Source organism: Ovis aries, chromosome 8 (assembly GCF_016772045.2).
Source record: "Ovis aries strain OAR_USU_Benz2616 breed Rambouillet chromosome 8, ARS-UI_Ramb_v3.0, whole genome shotgun sequence".
NCBI classification, from domain to species: Eukaryota; Metazoa; Chordata; class Mammalia; order Artiodactyla; family Bovidae; genus Ovis; species Ovis aries.
In genome coordinates this window covers 50,358,643-50,371,791 of record NC_056061.1, presented here as the reverse complement: position 1 = coordinate 50,371,791, position 13,149 = coordinate 50,358,643, and the positions used below count along the sequence as shown (strand labels likewise).

The following is a 13,149-nucleotide window of genomic DNA, read 5'->3' as shown; positions in this document are numbered from 1 at the left end:
ACGTGGGCTGAGTGTTAGTCAGTGTTTGTGTCGGTGAGAGGTTTTTTCCTGCCTTGGTAACTTAAGGAAGAGTTCGATGGCTTGAGTAGTGGCGGCACTCGAAATTAGAGAAGAAATTTGAATAGGAAAGGGTGAAGAGACTCCAGTAGCTGGAGAAGAGCATCTCTGTGTTCAAGGGGGGTTGTTGTTGTTTACCATAAGAAAGATTTGAACAATTTTCAAATGATGGGAAAAACCTGTACACAAAAGAAATATTTTAAGAATTTAGGAGAGAGGCAGTGTGCTGGAGTTGAGAAACAATGTGAAGTGGGAGAGGGGCTAAATTTAAAAAAAAAAAAAAAAAAAGGTGAAAGGGTGGAGGTACTGTGGGTTGAACTATGTCCTGTGCTGTGCTGTGCGTAATTGCTAAGTTGTGTGAGACTCCAGGGGCTGCAGTCCGTCAGGATCCTCTGTCCCTGGGGATTCTCCAGGCAAGAATACTGGAGTGGGTTGCCATGTCCTCCTCCAGAGGATCTTCCCAACCGAGGGATCAAACCCAGGTCTCCTGCATTGCAGGCAGATTCTTTACCATCTGAGCCACGAGCGAAGCCCAAACAATGTTACTATCTTTGCATAAATCAGATTTTTAAAATTATAACCCTCACAGAGCTGTAACATGACAAAGATCGTGTATTTCTACTAAAAAAGGAAACATAAAGGGAAAAAAGGGAAAATAAGTATTAACAAAACTCAGCTTCCCAGGGGGAAAAAAAAACTCATAATCTATAGAACACAATTAGCTGTTTCTTAAATTATCTCTGCATATTGGTTCTCAAAATTTATAATTTATACGGCCATGATGACTCATATTTGATAAGCAGATATTTCAGATTAAATTCAATCCTCCAATTCAGTCCATTTTTTGCACTCAAAAACACTATTCAAGGCTCCCCTGGTGTCCTAACAGTTAAGAATCCACATACCATCTGTGTCTCTTTTGCTGTCTCATATACAGGGTTATCGTTACCATCTTTCTAAATTCCATATATATGTGTTACTATACTGTATTGGTGTTTTTCTTTCTGGCTTACTTCACTCTGCATAATCGGCTTGGACTCTGTGGGAGAGGGAGAGGGTGGGATGATTTGGGAGAATGGCATTGAAACATGTATAATATCACATAAGAAACAAATTGCCAGTCTAGGTTTGATGCAGGAAACAGGATGCTTGGGGCTGGTACACTGGGATGACCCAAAGGGATGGTATGAGGAGGGAGTTGGAGGGGGGTTCAGGATTGGGAACACGTGTACACCCGTGGCAGATTCATGTTAATGTATGGCAAAACCAATACAATATTGTAAAGTAAAAAAAATAAAATAAAATCTAAAAAAAAAAAAAAAGAATCCACCTGCCAATGCTGGGGACATGAGTTCCATCCCTGGTCAGTGAGGATCTCACCGAACCTCGGAGCAACAAAGTTCACTGGCTGGGGGCTTAGTTGAGCCCCTATGCCCAGAGCCTGTGCTCTGCAACAAGACAAGCCATCACAGTGAAAAGTCTGCATACCACAGTGAAAAGTCTGCATACCTCAGTGAAGAGTAACCGCTGCTCACCACAACTAGAGAAGGCCAGTGCATAGCAACGAAGACCCAGCACAGCCAAAATAAATATAAACAATAAATAAATAAATCTTAAAAAAAAAAAAAACACCATTTAGACTTGAACAATACTGCAGCCTACCAGGCTCCTCCGTCCATGGGATTTTCCAAGCAAGAGTACTGGAGTGGGGTGCCATTGCCTTCTCTGAGAAAACAATTACATACCCCTAAAGGAGAAGGCAATGGCACCCCACTCCAGTACTTTTGCCTGGAAAATCCCATGGATGGAGGAGCCTAGTAGGCTGCAGTCCATGAGGTCGCTTGAGTCGGACACGACTGAGCGACTTCACTTTCACTTTTCACTTTCATGCATTGGAAAAGGAAATGGCAACCCACTCCAGTGTTCTTGCCTGGAAAATCCCAGGGACAGGGAAGCCTGGTGGGCTGCCGTCTATGGGGTCACACTGAGTCAGACATGACTGAAGCGACTTAGCAGCAGCAGCAAAGCAAAGAAAGGGCTTTCCTGGTCAAAATATTTTGCTTGAGATCACTCAGTCCAATAACATTTGTTAGGGAAACAAAACAGACAGAATTTTTAAAATTAAAAAGTCATTATAAATATATATTGTTCATTTATATATAATATATAGTTTATATAATATACAATTTTATTTATAAATTTATAAATTAATTTTTAATTTAATTTTTAAAATTAGCCATTTATTTTACATATATTTGGACTTCTATTTTTTCCTTTGTAGACAATTATGAGCAAGAATTGGTGCCAAAAGTAAATTGAGACTTTTGAAGTCAGATAACCTATAACTCCTTTCTCAACACACCACAGTTATGCTAATTCCTTAAAATAACTCTTAAATTTAATTTCCTTAAAATAACTCTTTTGCCTTCTGATATATGGTCATCAGAGTTAAGCTCTTAATGTGGCAGCATCTAGATGGTTGTTAGTCTCTCAATTTTAGCCCATGTTCTGACCAATGGGGATCTCATGGATCACACAATACTTCACAAACCACCAGCCTGTAAAATTACCAAAAAGTAACACAGCAATATTTCTCTGACTCAGTCACCTTCTAGAGAATTCAGATAATTCAGACCTGAGACCCTCTCTTCCAAGAAGAGAAACCCCTCTCTCAACAAAGAAAAAAGACCTGAAAGAAGTCTTTCTCCTCACACCCATGTCTCTCCTGGCTCCTGGGAATGCAATCTTTCTCAACGTATCTGAGAAACAAGATGCTTCCAATGCCTATTAAATCCCAGCTCACTAAGGATGCCAACCTGATTCCAGAATGACAGCTCGGGACTTCTTTAATGTGTGCCTTTCTTTTCTGGTCCGTGTTAGATCTCAAAGCAGCATTTTTATGTGTCCTGTTGTATTTTAAATAAAAGCTCTCATGACACACTTTAACTTATTCCCCTCTCTAGTACATTTCCCTCTTGACACATGTCCAAAGACAACTGAGCTGGAAGCCAGAAGATGATCACATCTTGGTGCAACCATGAGCATATCCTACCCCACTCCCACCTAGGTTATAATTTGTGGAGCATCGTGTCATAAAGGAATGAGCTGTATGAAGAGAAAGCTCCAGAGATCTGCAGAGGGGCCCACTCAAATCTTTGAATGAATTCTTATCTATCCATGAACATAATGAAACTCTATGAGGCTGATAAAAAGCCTCCAGAAAACGAAAGACTGAACAATTACCAGAGCTCACACAAGCCTGGGAATAGTTCATATTACCAGAGTGCAGAGACTTTTTGACTAATAGGCCACTGGGTAACATCCTTGGAAGGGTATTGCCTTAGTAAATTAGCCCCTGAAGGGTATGTTAAATCTGCCCTAACAAATTTTAAAATTAACGCCTGGAAGAATCAGTCTCTTCCAGGACAAATATACTACATCTGATGTACGGACTTAGCCTTTCTTGGGACAGAGAAGGAAGGCTTCAGTGGGAGCAGAAGGCTGGAGGGACAAAAACCATTCACACAAAAAACAATCACACCTACACAAATACAAAACAGGTTTGCTATGAAGGCATTTAATGCTAATAGCCATGCATTCTCAAGTGCTTTTAAATTCAGCCTTATCGTTCATCCATCTCACGTATGAAAGGAAACAATTATGTAAGTTCCTTAAGAAAGACATCAGTTCCTATAGAGCTCAGTATCTACCATTCTGTGTCCGCTTCATGCTTAATGAAAGTCAACAAGAATGCTTGATTCAGATCGTCCAGGCATTTGAATTATTGTTCTGCACTGGAAATGAATTCCATTTATGCCAGCACCTGAAGGAACACATGATCAGCACATATAAAAATGCTTGCCACAGAGAGTAAACCTTAGTTTTTCTCTTCCTCTGCAAAAAACAAACAAGCAAACAAATCCCCAAGGTTATTATGAAATGTTACAGAAATTTAATAGGCTAAGTAGATTTTTGCAAAGCTAATGACTTTCAAAGTTCTCAGCAAGATTAATTTACTTAATGAAAAGAGCAGCGTTCTCTTCCCTCATATATTGTATTTTCCTTCTAGAGTGTCAGAGTTTAAAAATACAATCTTTGGTATCAGATAATAAGCCTCATTCTTCCTGTCTCTGAGCCAAAACCATGCCCTTTTAGGTCACTGGAGTCTCAAAATCTATGGTGTTTTTAATATGAAGCTTAATACAATAATTCCTTCATTGAGCAAATAAATATGAATACTTTTATCAAACATGATTAATATAAACACTGCAAATAGGAAGCATTGTATAATTGTAATAAGATCAGAAATTTCCTCAAATTCCAATAACAATTTGGAATTTTTAAAATATAGAGCATATTATTATAAGTTTTAGTCTGTGGGTCATACTACTTATAAAACAAAAACCTCAAAAACTGTTAGTAAATAGTTCTCAGAGTTTTCTACCTCAACTCCATTCACATGTGCAACCAATTCATTTTTCCCATCATAGGTATTCATTCAAAAAATTACACTAAATTCCTTCTACAAGCAAAGTGCATACAGGAGTAAATACCACTGACATGGTCCCTATCCTCACAGAGATTAAAGTCTCCTAGTGGTGGAGGTAGTAATCAAGTAATATAAACATAAATAGGAATGACAAAGATTTAAAAATGACATTAAGATATATGAACCCTAATGTTTGCTGCAAAACTATTTATAATAGCCAAGACATGGAAGCAACCTAAATGTCCATTGACACAAGACTGGATAAAGAAGATGTGCGTGTATGCATATATATATATTGGGCTTCCCTGGTGGTTCAGATAGTAAAGAACCCGCCTGTAATGCGGGAGAACCAGGCTTGATACCTGGGTTGGGAAGATCCCCTGGAGAAGGCAACAGCCACCCTCTCCAGGATTCTGACCTGGAGAATTTCACAGATTTGGGAGCCTGTCAGGTTACAGTCCATGAGGTTACAAAGAGTCAGACACAACTGAGTGACTTTCACTTTCGTGTGTGTGTGTGTGTGTGTGTGTGTGTGTGTGTGTGTGTGTGTTGCAATGGAATATTACTCAGCCATAAAAAAAGAATGAAATAATGCCATTTGTAGCAACATGGATGAACCTAGAGATTATCATCCTAAGTGAAATGTCAGACAGAGAAAGTCAAATATATAATATCACTCGTATGTGGAATCTAAACACACAAATTAATTTCTTTATAAACCATAAATAGGCTCACAAACATAGAAAACAAACTTATGCTTACCAAAGGGGAAAGAGAAGGTGGGAGTGATAAATTGGGAATTTGAGATTAAAATATACATACTTCTATATATAAAATAGAAAAATAAGAAAGATTTAATGTACAGCACAGGGAAATATACTCAATATTTTATAATAACTTGTAAGGGAAAAGAATCTGAAAAGGAATGTGTGTGTGTGTGTAACTAAAATCACTGTTCTGTACACCTGAAACTGCATGATACTGTAAATAAATTATACTTTAATTAAATTTTTTAATAATGTTTTAAGGACATATGAGATTTGGTACCTAGGTTTATAAGTTATGATATAGGAAACTCTCTCCTCAACAACTGCCTCAGGGAGATGAAAGTTGGTGTCTCTCTCTCATAGTAGTGCCACAGACTCCTTGTCTTATTGGCCCATCATCCCTTAGGGAGTTCCTTTTGACAGTCTAGTCACCATGCATTGTGTCTACAGTCTAACTTCAAAAAGTAGAGGAAAAAAAGAAATGAGAAGCAAGAAATTCCTTCTAAGGGACAGAATACAGAAGCTGCCTACATCGTTGCTGCTCAGGTCTTGTCATCCAGGATTTATTTGTTCAGCCACATCTGTCTTCAAGAGAATCTGTGAAATATAGTTTCAAGCTGGGCAGTCACATGCCAAACTTGGGGTTCTATTATTTTAAAAAGGAGACAGCAAAGACAGGGGACCTTTCCCAGACTCTGCCTTATCTAGACCATGCTTTAAACAGATGCATTCAAATGAATAAGGTAATCATTTGTTGTAGAAAATCAGATCACAAGCATATATGGCCTCTCTCATGAATTAATTAAATGATTAACTATTAATTAAAAGGGCTTTTGTTCTTAATTTGTAATTATTTCAAGAAAGTTGGAGATTGTGTCTCCTAACACTGTTTACCAATGTGGAGAAAATATTGAAACTTGGTTGCTAAGTAACCATTCTTATTTGACACATAGTTAAAATCTAATTGAACTAAGTAATCTTCAATAATAGGAGAGAAACCGCTAAAGTAAATTTAAAGTACCCTAAATTCATTCCAAGAAATAATTATAAGTGGTTCTTAACAAACCAGCCATTTAAGAAGTAAAACAACAGTTAATAAATACAAATTAATGAAAGAATAAATAGAAATCAGCTTTTTGCTTGAATATAATTCTGTTCTTATTTCTGCTCATTCTCATAGACTCAGTTATCTTTTATGATAAGCCCCACTAGAAAATAAACATGTGAGAAGCATGGATCCATCAGCCTTTACATTTCAAATTACAACTAAAACAGATGTGAAAACATAAGAGAATTAGAAGAGCAGATATCTAGATTCTCCATGATCAGGAACAGAGGAATAGCCTTCCTAGCCTTCTGGTCTCATGGAAGAAGTGTACAAAAATGATCTTCATGACCCAGATAATCATGATGATGTGATCACTAATCTAGAGCCAGACATCTTGGAATGTGAAGTCAAATGGGCCTTAGAAAGCATCACTACGAACAAAGCTAGTGGAGGTGATGGAATTCCAGTTGAGCTGTTTCAAATTCTGAAAGATGGTGCTGTGAAAGTGCTGCACTCAATATGCCAGCAAATTTGGAAAACTCAGCAGTGGCCACAGGACTGGAAAAGGTCAGTTTTCATTCCAATCCCAAGGAAAGGCAATGCCAAAGAATGCTCAAACTACCGCACAATTGCACTCATCTCACATGCTAGTAAAGTAATGCTCAAAATTCTCCAAGCCAGGCTTCAGCAATACGTGAACCGTGAACTTCCTGATGTTCAAGCTGGTTTTAGAAAAGGCCGAGGAACCAGAGATCAAATTGCCAACATGTGCTGGATCATGGAAAAAGCAAGAGAGTTCCAGAAAAACATCTATTTCTGCTTTATTGACTATGCCAAAGCCTTGATTGTGTGGATCACAATAAACTGTGGAAAATTCTGAAACAGATGGGAATACCAGACCACCTGACCTGCCTCTTGAGAAATCTGTATGCAGGCCAGGAAGCAACAGTTAGAACTGGATATGGAACAACAGACTGGTTCCAAATAGGAAAAGGAGTACATCAAGGCTGTATATTGTCATCCTGCTTATTTAACTTATATGCAGAGTACATCATGAGAAACGCTGGGCTGGAAGAAATACAAGCTGAAATCAAGATTGCTAGGAGAAATATCAATTACCTCAGATATGCAGATGACACCACCCTTATGGCAGAAAGTGAAAAGGAGCTAAAAAGCCTCTTGATGAAAGTGAAAGAGGAGAGCGAAAAGTTGGCTTAAAGCTCAACATTCAGAAAATGAAGATCATAGCATCTGGTCCCATCATTTCATGGGAAATAGATGGGGAAACAGTGGAAACAGTGTCAGAGTTTATTTTGGGGGGCTCCAAAATCACTGCAGATGGTGATTGCAGCCATGAAATTAAAAGACGCTTACTCCTTGGAAGAAAAGTTATGACCAACCTAGATAGTATTTTCAAAAGCAGAGACATTACTTTGCCGACTAAGGTCCATCTAGTCAAGACTATGGTTTTTCCTGTAGTCATGTATGGATGTGAGAGTTGGACTGTGAAGAAGGCTGAGCGCCAAGGAATTGATGCGTTTGAATTGTGGTGTTGGAGAAGACTCTTGAGAGTCCCTTGGACTGCAAGGAGATCCAATCAGTCCATTCTGAAGGAGAACAGCCCTGGGATTTCTTTGGAGGAATGATGCTAAAGCTGAAGCTCCAGTACTTTGGCCACCTCATGTGAAGAGTTGACTCATTGGAAAAGACTCTGATGCTGGGAGGGATTGGGGTCAGGGGGAGAAGGGGATGAGAGAGGATGAGATGGCTGGATGGCATCACAAACTTGATGGACATGAGTCTGAGTGAACTCCGGAATATGGTGATGGACAGGGAGGCCTGGTGTGCTGCGATTCATGGGGTCGCAAATAGTCGGACACGACTGAGTGACTGAACTGAACTGAACTGTTAAGCATCTTCCCTGAGTTACATGCTGTGCTAAGTGGCTTCATGAAAGAAAGCAGACATACGTTATGCTGGCAAAATCTCGTAGTCAAGAAAAATAAGAACAGTGGCTCCTTCACCTCCATGAACTCAGCATATTTTGAGCCTTCTGCCACAGTTTCCTCATCGTGTTTACTTGCCCCCCACCTCCTGCCACCCCTTGTGTAAGAAATTGTTTATAAGATTGTTTTCTGGGGAATCTGATCAGAGAAACAGAAAAACTTAAAGATACCACTCCCAATTCCCTTATGAAATGGCTCAGACTTTCAAGTCTCCTACAATAAAAGGCATTATTAACATGGCTGCCCACATGCGTGCAGTCCGCAGTCAGATGTAAAGAACTCCTCCTCTAAACATGAGGAGGCATGGACTTCACTATGGTAGTTAAGACTTTGTCTTCCAATGCAGGGGGTGTGGGTTTGAGCACTGATCTGGGAGCTAAGATCCCACATGTCTTGAGGCCAAAAAACCAAAGCATAAAATAGAAGCAATGTTGTAACAAACTCATAAAGACTTTAAAAATGGTCAACATCAAAATAATCTTTAATAAATAGATAAACACGATGAAACATTCCGAGATCATCAGACATCTGAGAGATGTGTGTGTTAAGAGAGTCAGAGAGAATTATCCCATCACAACTGAGGGGACAGAAATATAGGACTTATACTATTTTATAAAATTGTTAACATAGCTCCTGTTTGGAGATCCACTGAGTATATGCTCTACAACAGGGGTCAGCAAACGACGGCCTATGAGTCAAATCAAGCCTACTCACTCACAGTTTTTGTAAATAAAATTTTATAGAGACACATCCACACCCCTCATTCACTAATTGCCTGTGGTGGCATTCATACTACAACAGTAAAGTGGAGTGGTCAAGAGGTAGACCATATGGTCCATGGAAGCCTTAATTATCTACTGTTTGTCCTTTCATAGGAAAAGTTTGTAGACCTCTCTTATACAAAACAGATCATTTGAATGATCTCTTCAATCAATCATACAATTTTTTTTAGTGCCAGCTCTATGAAGGGAGAAAAAAAGGTGATTAAGACATGGATCCCATTTTCAAGCAACCTAAGATTTAGTAAGAAGAACTAACATTTTGTGTGTGTGTGTGTGTGTGTGTGTGTATGTGTGTGCATGCACATGTGCATGTGGGCACCCATGTGTGCACTTAGTTGTTCAGTCGTGTCCAACTCTTTGAAATCCCATGGGCTGTATATCTCTATGTGTGTGTGTGTGTGTGTGTGTGTATATATATATATATATATATAATCATATTAGCAAGTAGACAGTGAAAAGTGCTGTACAGGGTACAGATAAGATGCTAGGTTGTTAGGAGACACACTAATATTTTTGTAGTACAGAGACTCACAGAAGATCCTAAAGCAGATGATTTTTGAATTGGAACTTAAAGATTAGCTACATCCTTGAAACTTTACCTTCTTTTATATCCTTAAAGTGCTTTACATATTTACTTGAAACCACGGGTTTTTAATTCAGATGTTTAAAAAATAATAATAATCTTTTCCTTTTAAAATATAACTTTCTATACAAACTGTTATAATTGTATTTAGCTTTGTCTTATTCAATTCTTTTCTTTTTAATTTTAATTTTTATTTTATTTTAGTTTACAATACTGTATTGGTTTTGTCATACATTGACATGAATCCACCACGGGTGTACATGCGTTCCCAAACATGAACCCCCCTCCCACCTCCCTCCCCATAACATCTCTCTGGGTCATCCCCGTGCACCAGCCCCAAGCATGCTGTATCCTGCATTGGACATGGACTGGTGATTCGATTCTTACATGATAGTATACATGTTTCAATGCCATTCTCCCAAATCATCCCACCCTCTCCCTCTCCCTCTGAATCCAAAGTCCACTATACACATCTGTGTCTTTTTTGCTGTCTTGCATACAGGGTCATCATTGCCATCTTTCTAAATTCCATATATATGTGTTAGTATACTGTATTGGTGTTTTTCTTTCTGGCTTACTTCACTCTGTATAATCGGCTCCAGTTTCATCCATCTCATTAGAACTGATTCAAATGTATTTTTAATGGCTGAGTAATACTCCATTGTGTATATGTACCACAGCTTTCTTATCCATTCATCTGCTGACGGACATCTAGGTTGTTTCCATGTCCTGGCTATTATAAACAGTGCTGTGATGAACATTGGGGTACATGTGTCTCTTTCAATTCTGGTTTCCTCAGTGTGTATGCCCAGCAGATTCAATTCTTATTGTCAAGGATCTTGAAAACTTTGTCTAAAGAAATCAATAGTGAATTCACATAATGTTCTCTACCATACTCTGATTTGGGTAGGAAGCATTTATGAAATTCTGTACGGCAGAGAAGAAGAAATGGTTAGGTCAAAGTAATTACAGCCAAGCTACTCTCTAATCACAAGGTAACTAGGCTATTTGGCATGAATCTCATTTCACAAAACATACCATTCATTATTGCTGGTATAAAAGAATGTTTAAAAGAATTTTTTTTCAAAGAACACTACAGTTCTATAACAACAGAAGACCAACTTTTATTTTCAATTGTTCAGTTTTAAAATTGTATTCAAAATAGATATGAACACCTCTTCTGAGCCCCATATACATGAGTAAGCCTACGATGCTCACCCACATCTATCTGGACTGATGGTTTCCTACTTTTCCTTAAAGCATCATTACTGGAAACTTCACAACTGAGGGGAAATCTCTTCTTTGGTGGGGAGGCAGCTCTTATCTCAAGAGTCTCCTTTCCGCCTCCTTGCTATCACCTTCTTTGCAATGACGACCGTTAATAACCAACAAGCGCAGAAGAGAAAAAGTTCTAAAGCACTTACCAATGTTTTAGTAAAGACTTTGTGGTGAGAAGGCAGTAAAAACAGAATATCACATGAAACTGAATCTATAAGAGCTCATCAGGACTCCGAGTCTCAGTGCTGCCCTCTTGTCCTTCTAGAGAGAAGATGGGGACACCGTTCCCACATTTAATTCCTTGAGCTTTCTCCCACACCTGATTTCTCCCAACCATTTTAAGAGATTCAATTATTTCATCATGATCCACAGCAGTTAACTCACTACTATGTTCAAGGTTGATACAGGAACAATTTTTGAATTAAAATACCATTTGAAGACATTTTTTAACATACAACATGTTAATATTTGTCACTACTGCTGTGGTGTGACCCTGCAAAAGACATTATTAAACAAGCTCAAACTGTAAGTTGTCATCTCAGAAACAAGATCATAATTAGGTGTTCAGTATCCATCATGAAATTAGCATGAAGTTAGTCATAGACATGATCAACTGTATGGAATGGAGAGAAGGTGCTGATGCGAGGTGGTGCCTGCCACATTTCCTTTCTACATCACATGATTGACCCCCTAGGACAGCTTTATCTCCTCTAATGTTTCTCATGGAAATTCAGAACTTAGCCTTGAAACTGTAGGCCATTTCCATTTCTAATAAAAAATTTCAAATGATAAAAAGAAAATATTATTCCCTTTTCCTCTACAGTTATAGAGAAGCAGATTTCATTTTGTGACATAAAACTGAACTTATAACTGTAATTTCTACCACATAAGTCTTGTAAAACATCTGAACTTCAAAGATAATTGCTATGCCCTAGAAAAGTAACATCTAACATCTAAAAAAAAAAAACTCTATAATTGTGATTATCTAAAAATCCTGCTTTCCAGGTGTTAATATTTAAACAAGCTCTTCCTTATTTGCCCAGGCATTTCCTGGTTTTATGGGCTTCCCTGGTGGCTCAGAGGTTAAAGCATCTGCCTCCAATGCGGGAGACCCAGGTTCGATCCCTGGGTTGGGAAGATCCCCTGGAGAAGGAAATGGTAACCCACTCCAGTATTCTTGCCTGGAGAATCCCATGGACAGAGAACCCTAGCAGGCTACAGTCCACGGGGTCTCAAAGAGTCGGACGCAACTGAGCGACTTCACTTCTTCACTTCACTTCTTACTGGTTTTAGCACTAAAAAGTCCTTCTTCCCAGGAAAACTCTCAGTCCCAGGCAAACCCAGAGAGTTGGTCAGACTAATTGACATCCTTGTGTTCTGGAAAGTATAAATATATGCAAATTTTCTTTGTAAAGCCAGAAGAGAATGATTGGCATTTAGCTCTTCTCCCCAAAGTAGGAAGATTTTAAAACATGACTGCGATATTCCTTGCCTAAACAAAGGGGTTAAGAATCTGTGTCTCACTTAACAATTCAAGCAACTGCAAACTATGAACTTCCTTGATAACTGTAAATAAGTCAACATGCCCTGAATCCCAGAACATCAGAATATATTTTTTGTGCACACCAAGTACTCACAACAAAAGGAAACACATTTAATAAGTCTATCACATAACAAAATAGGTTTATGATTCATTTCATTTATGATTCATTTCAAATAGCTAATCAGCAGTAATTCTGGTGTTCTCTGAAGAGTTAAATGGACTCAGCACTATTAAAACACTGCCTTAGAATGAGCCCTATGGTCCTGGATTAGAATTAAGGATATATGTTTTAGCTTAATATAAATACAAATGGACAGATATAATAACAATTATAGACACATACACACACACATATATATTATATACATATTATATATATATATATAATATATATGGGTTAGTATACATAAATATATTACCTCACTTTTTCGGCAGAGAAGGCCACAATAATGACACCCCAGGGGCTGTTAGCACATTCAGTTCCTGATCTTGGATGCAGAAGCCAACATGAAAGAGCTTTCAGTGGCCAAAACTGGAACAACCTGAGCAGCAAATAAGTAATATAGCATGGGATTGCAATTTAGAATAAAATATAA

General features: G+C 38.3%; 1 non-coding gene across 1 annotated transcript; it reads left to right on the top strand.

Annotated features, from left to right (window-relative positions):
• The first annotated feature begins 12,075 nt into the window (after positions 1-12,075).
• On the top strand, positions 12,076-12,147 carry TRNAW-CCA (transfer RNA tryptophan (anticodon CCA)). Its single transcript has one exon. It is a non-coding gene; the product is annotated as a tRNA-Trp (tRNA).
• Positions 12,148-13,149: the final 1,002 nt, after the last annotated feature.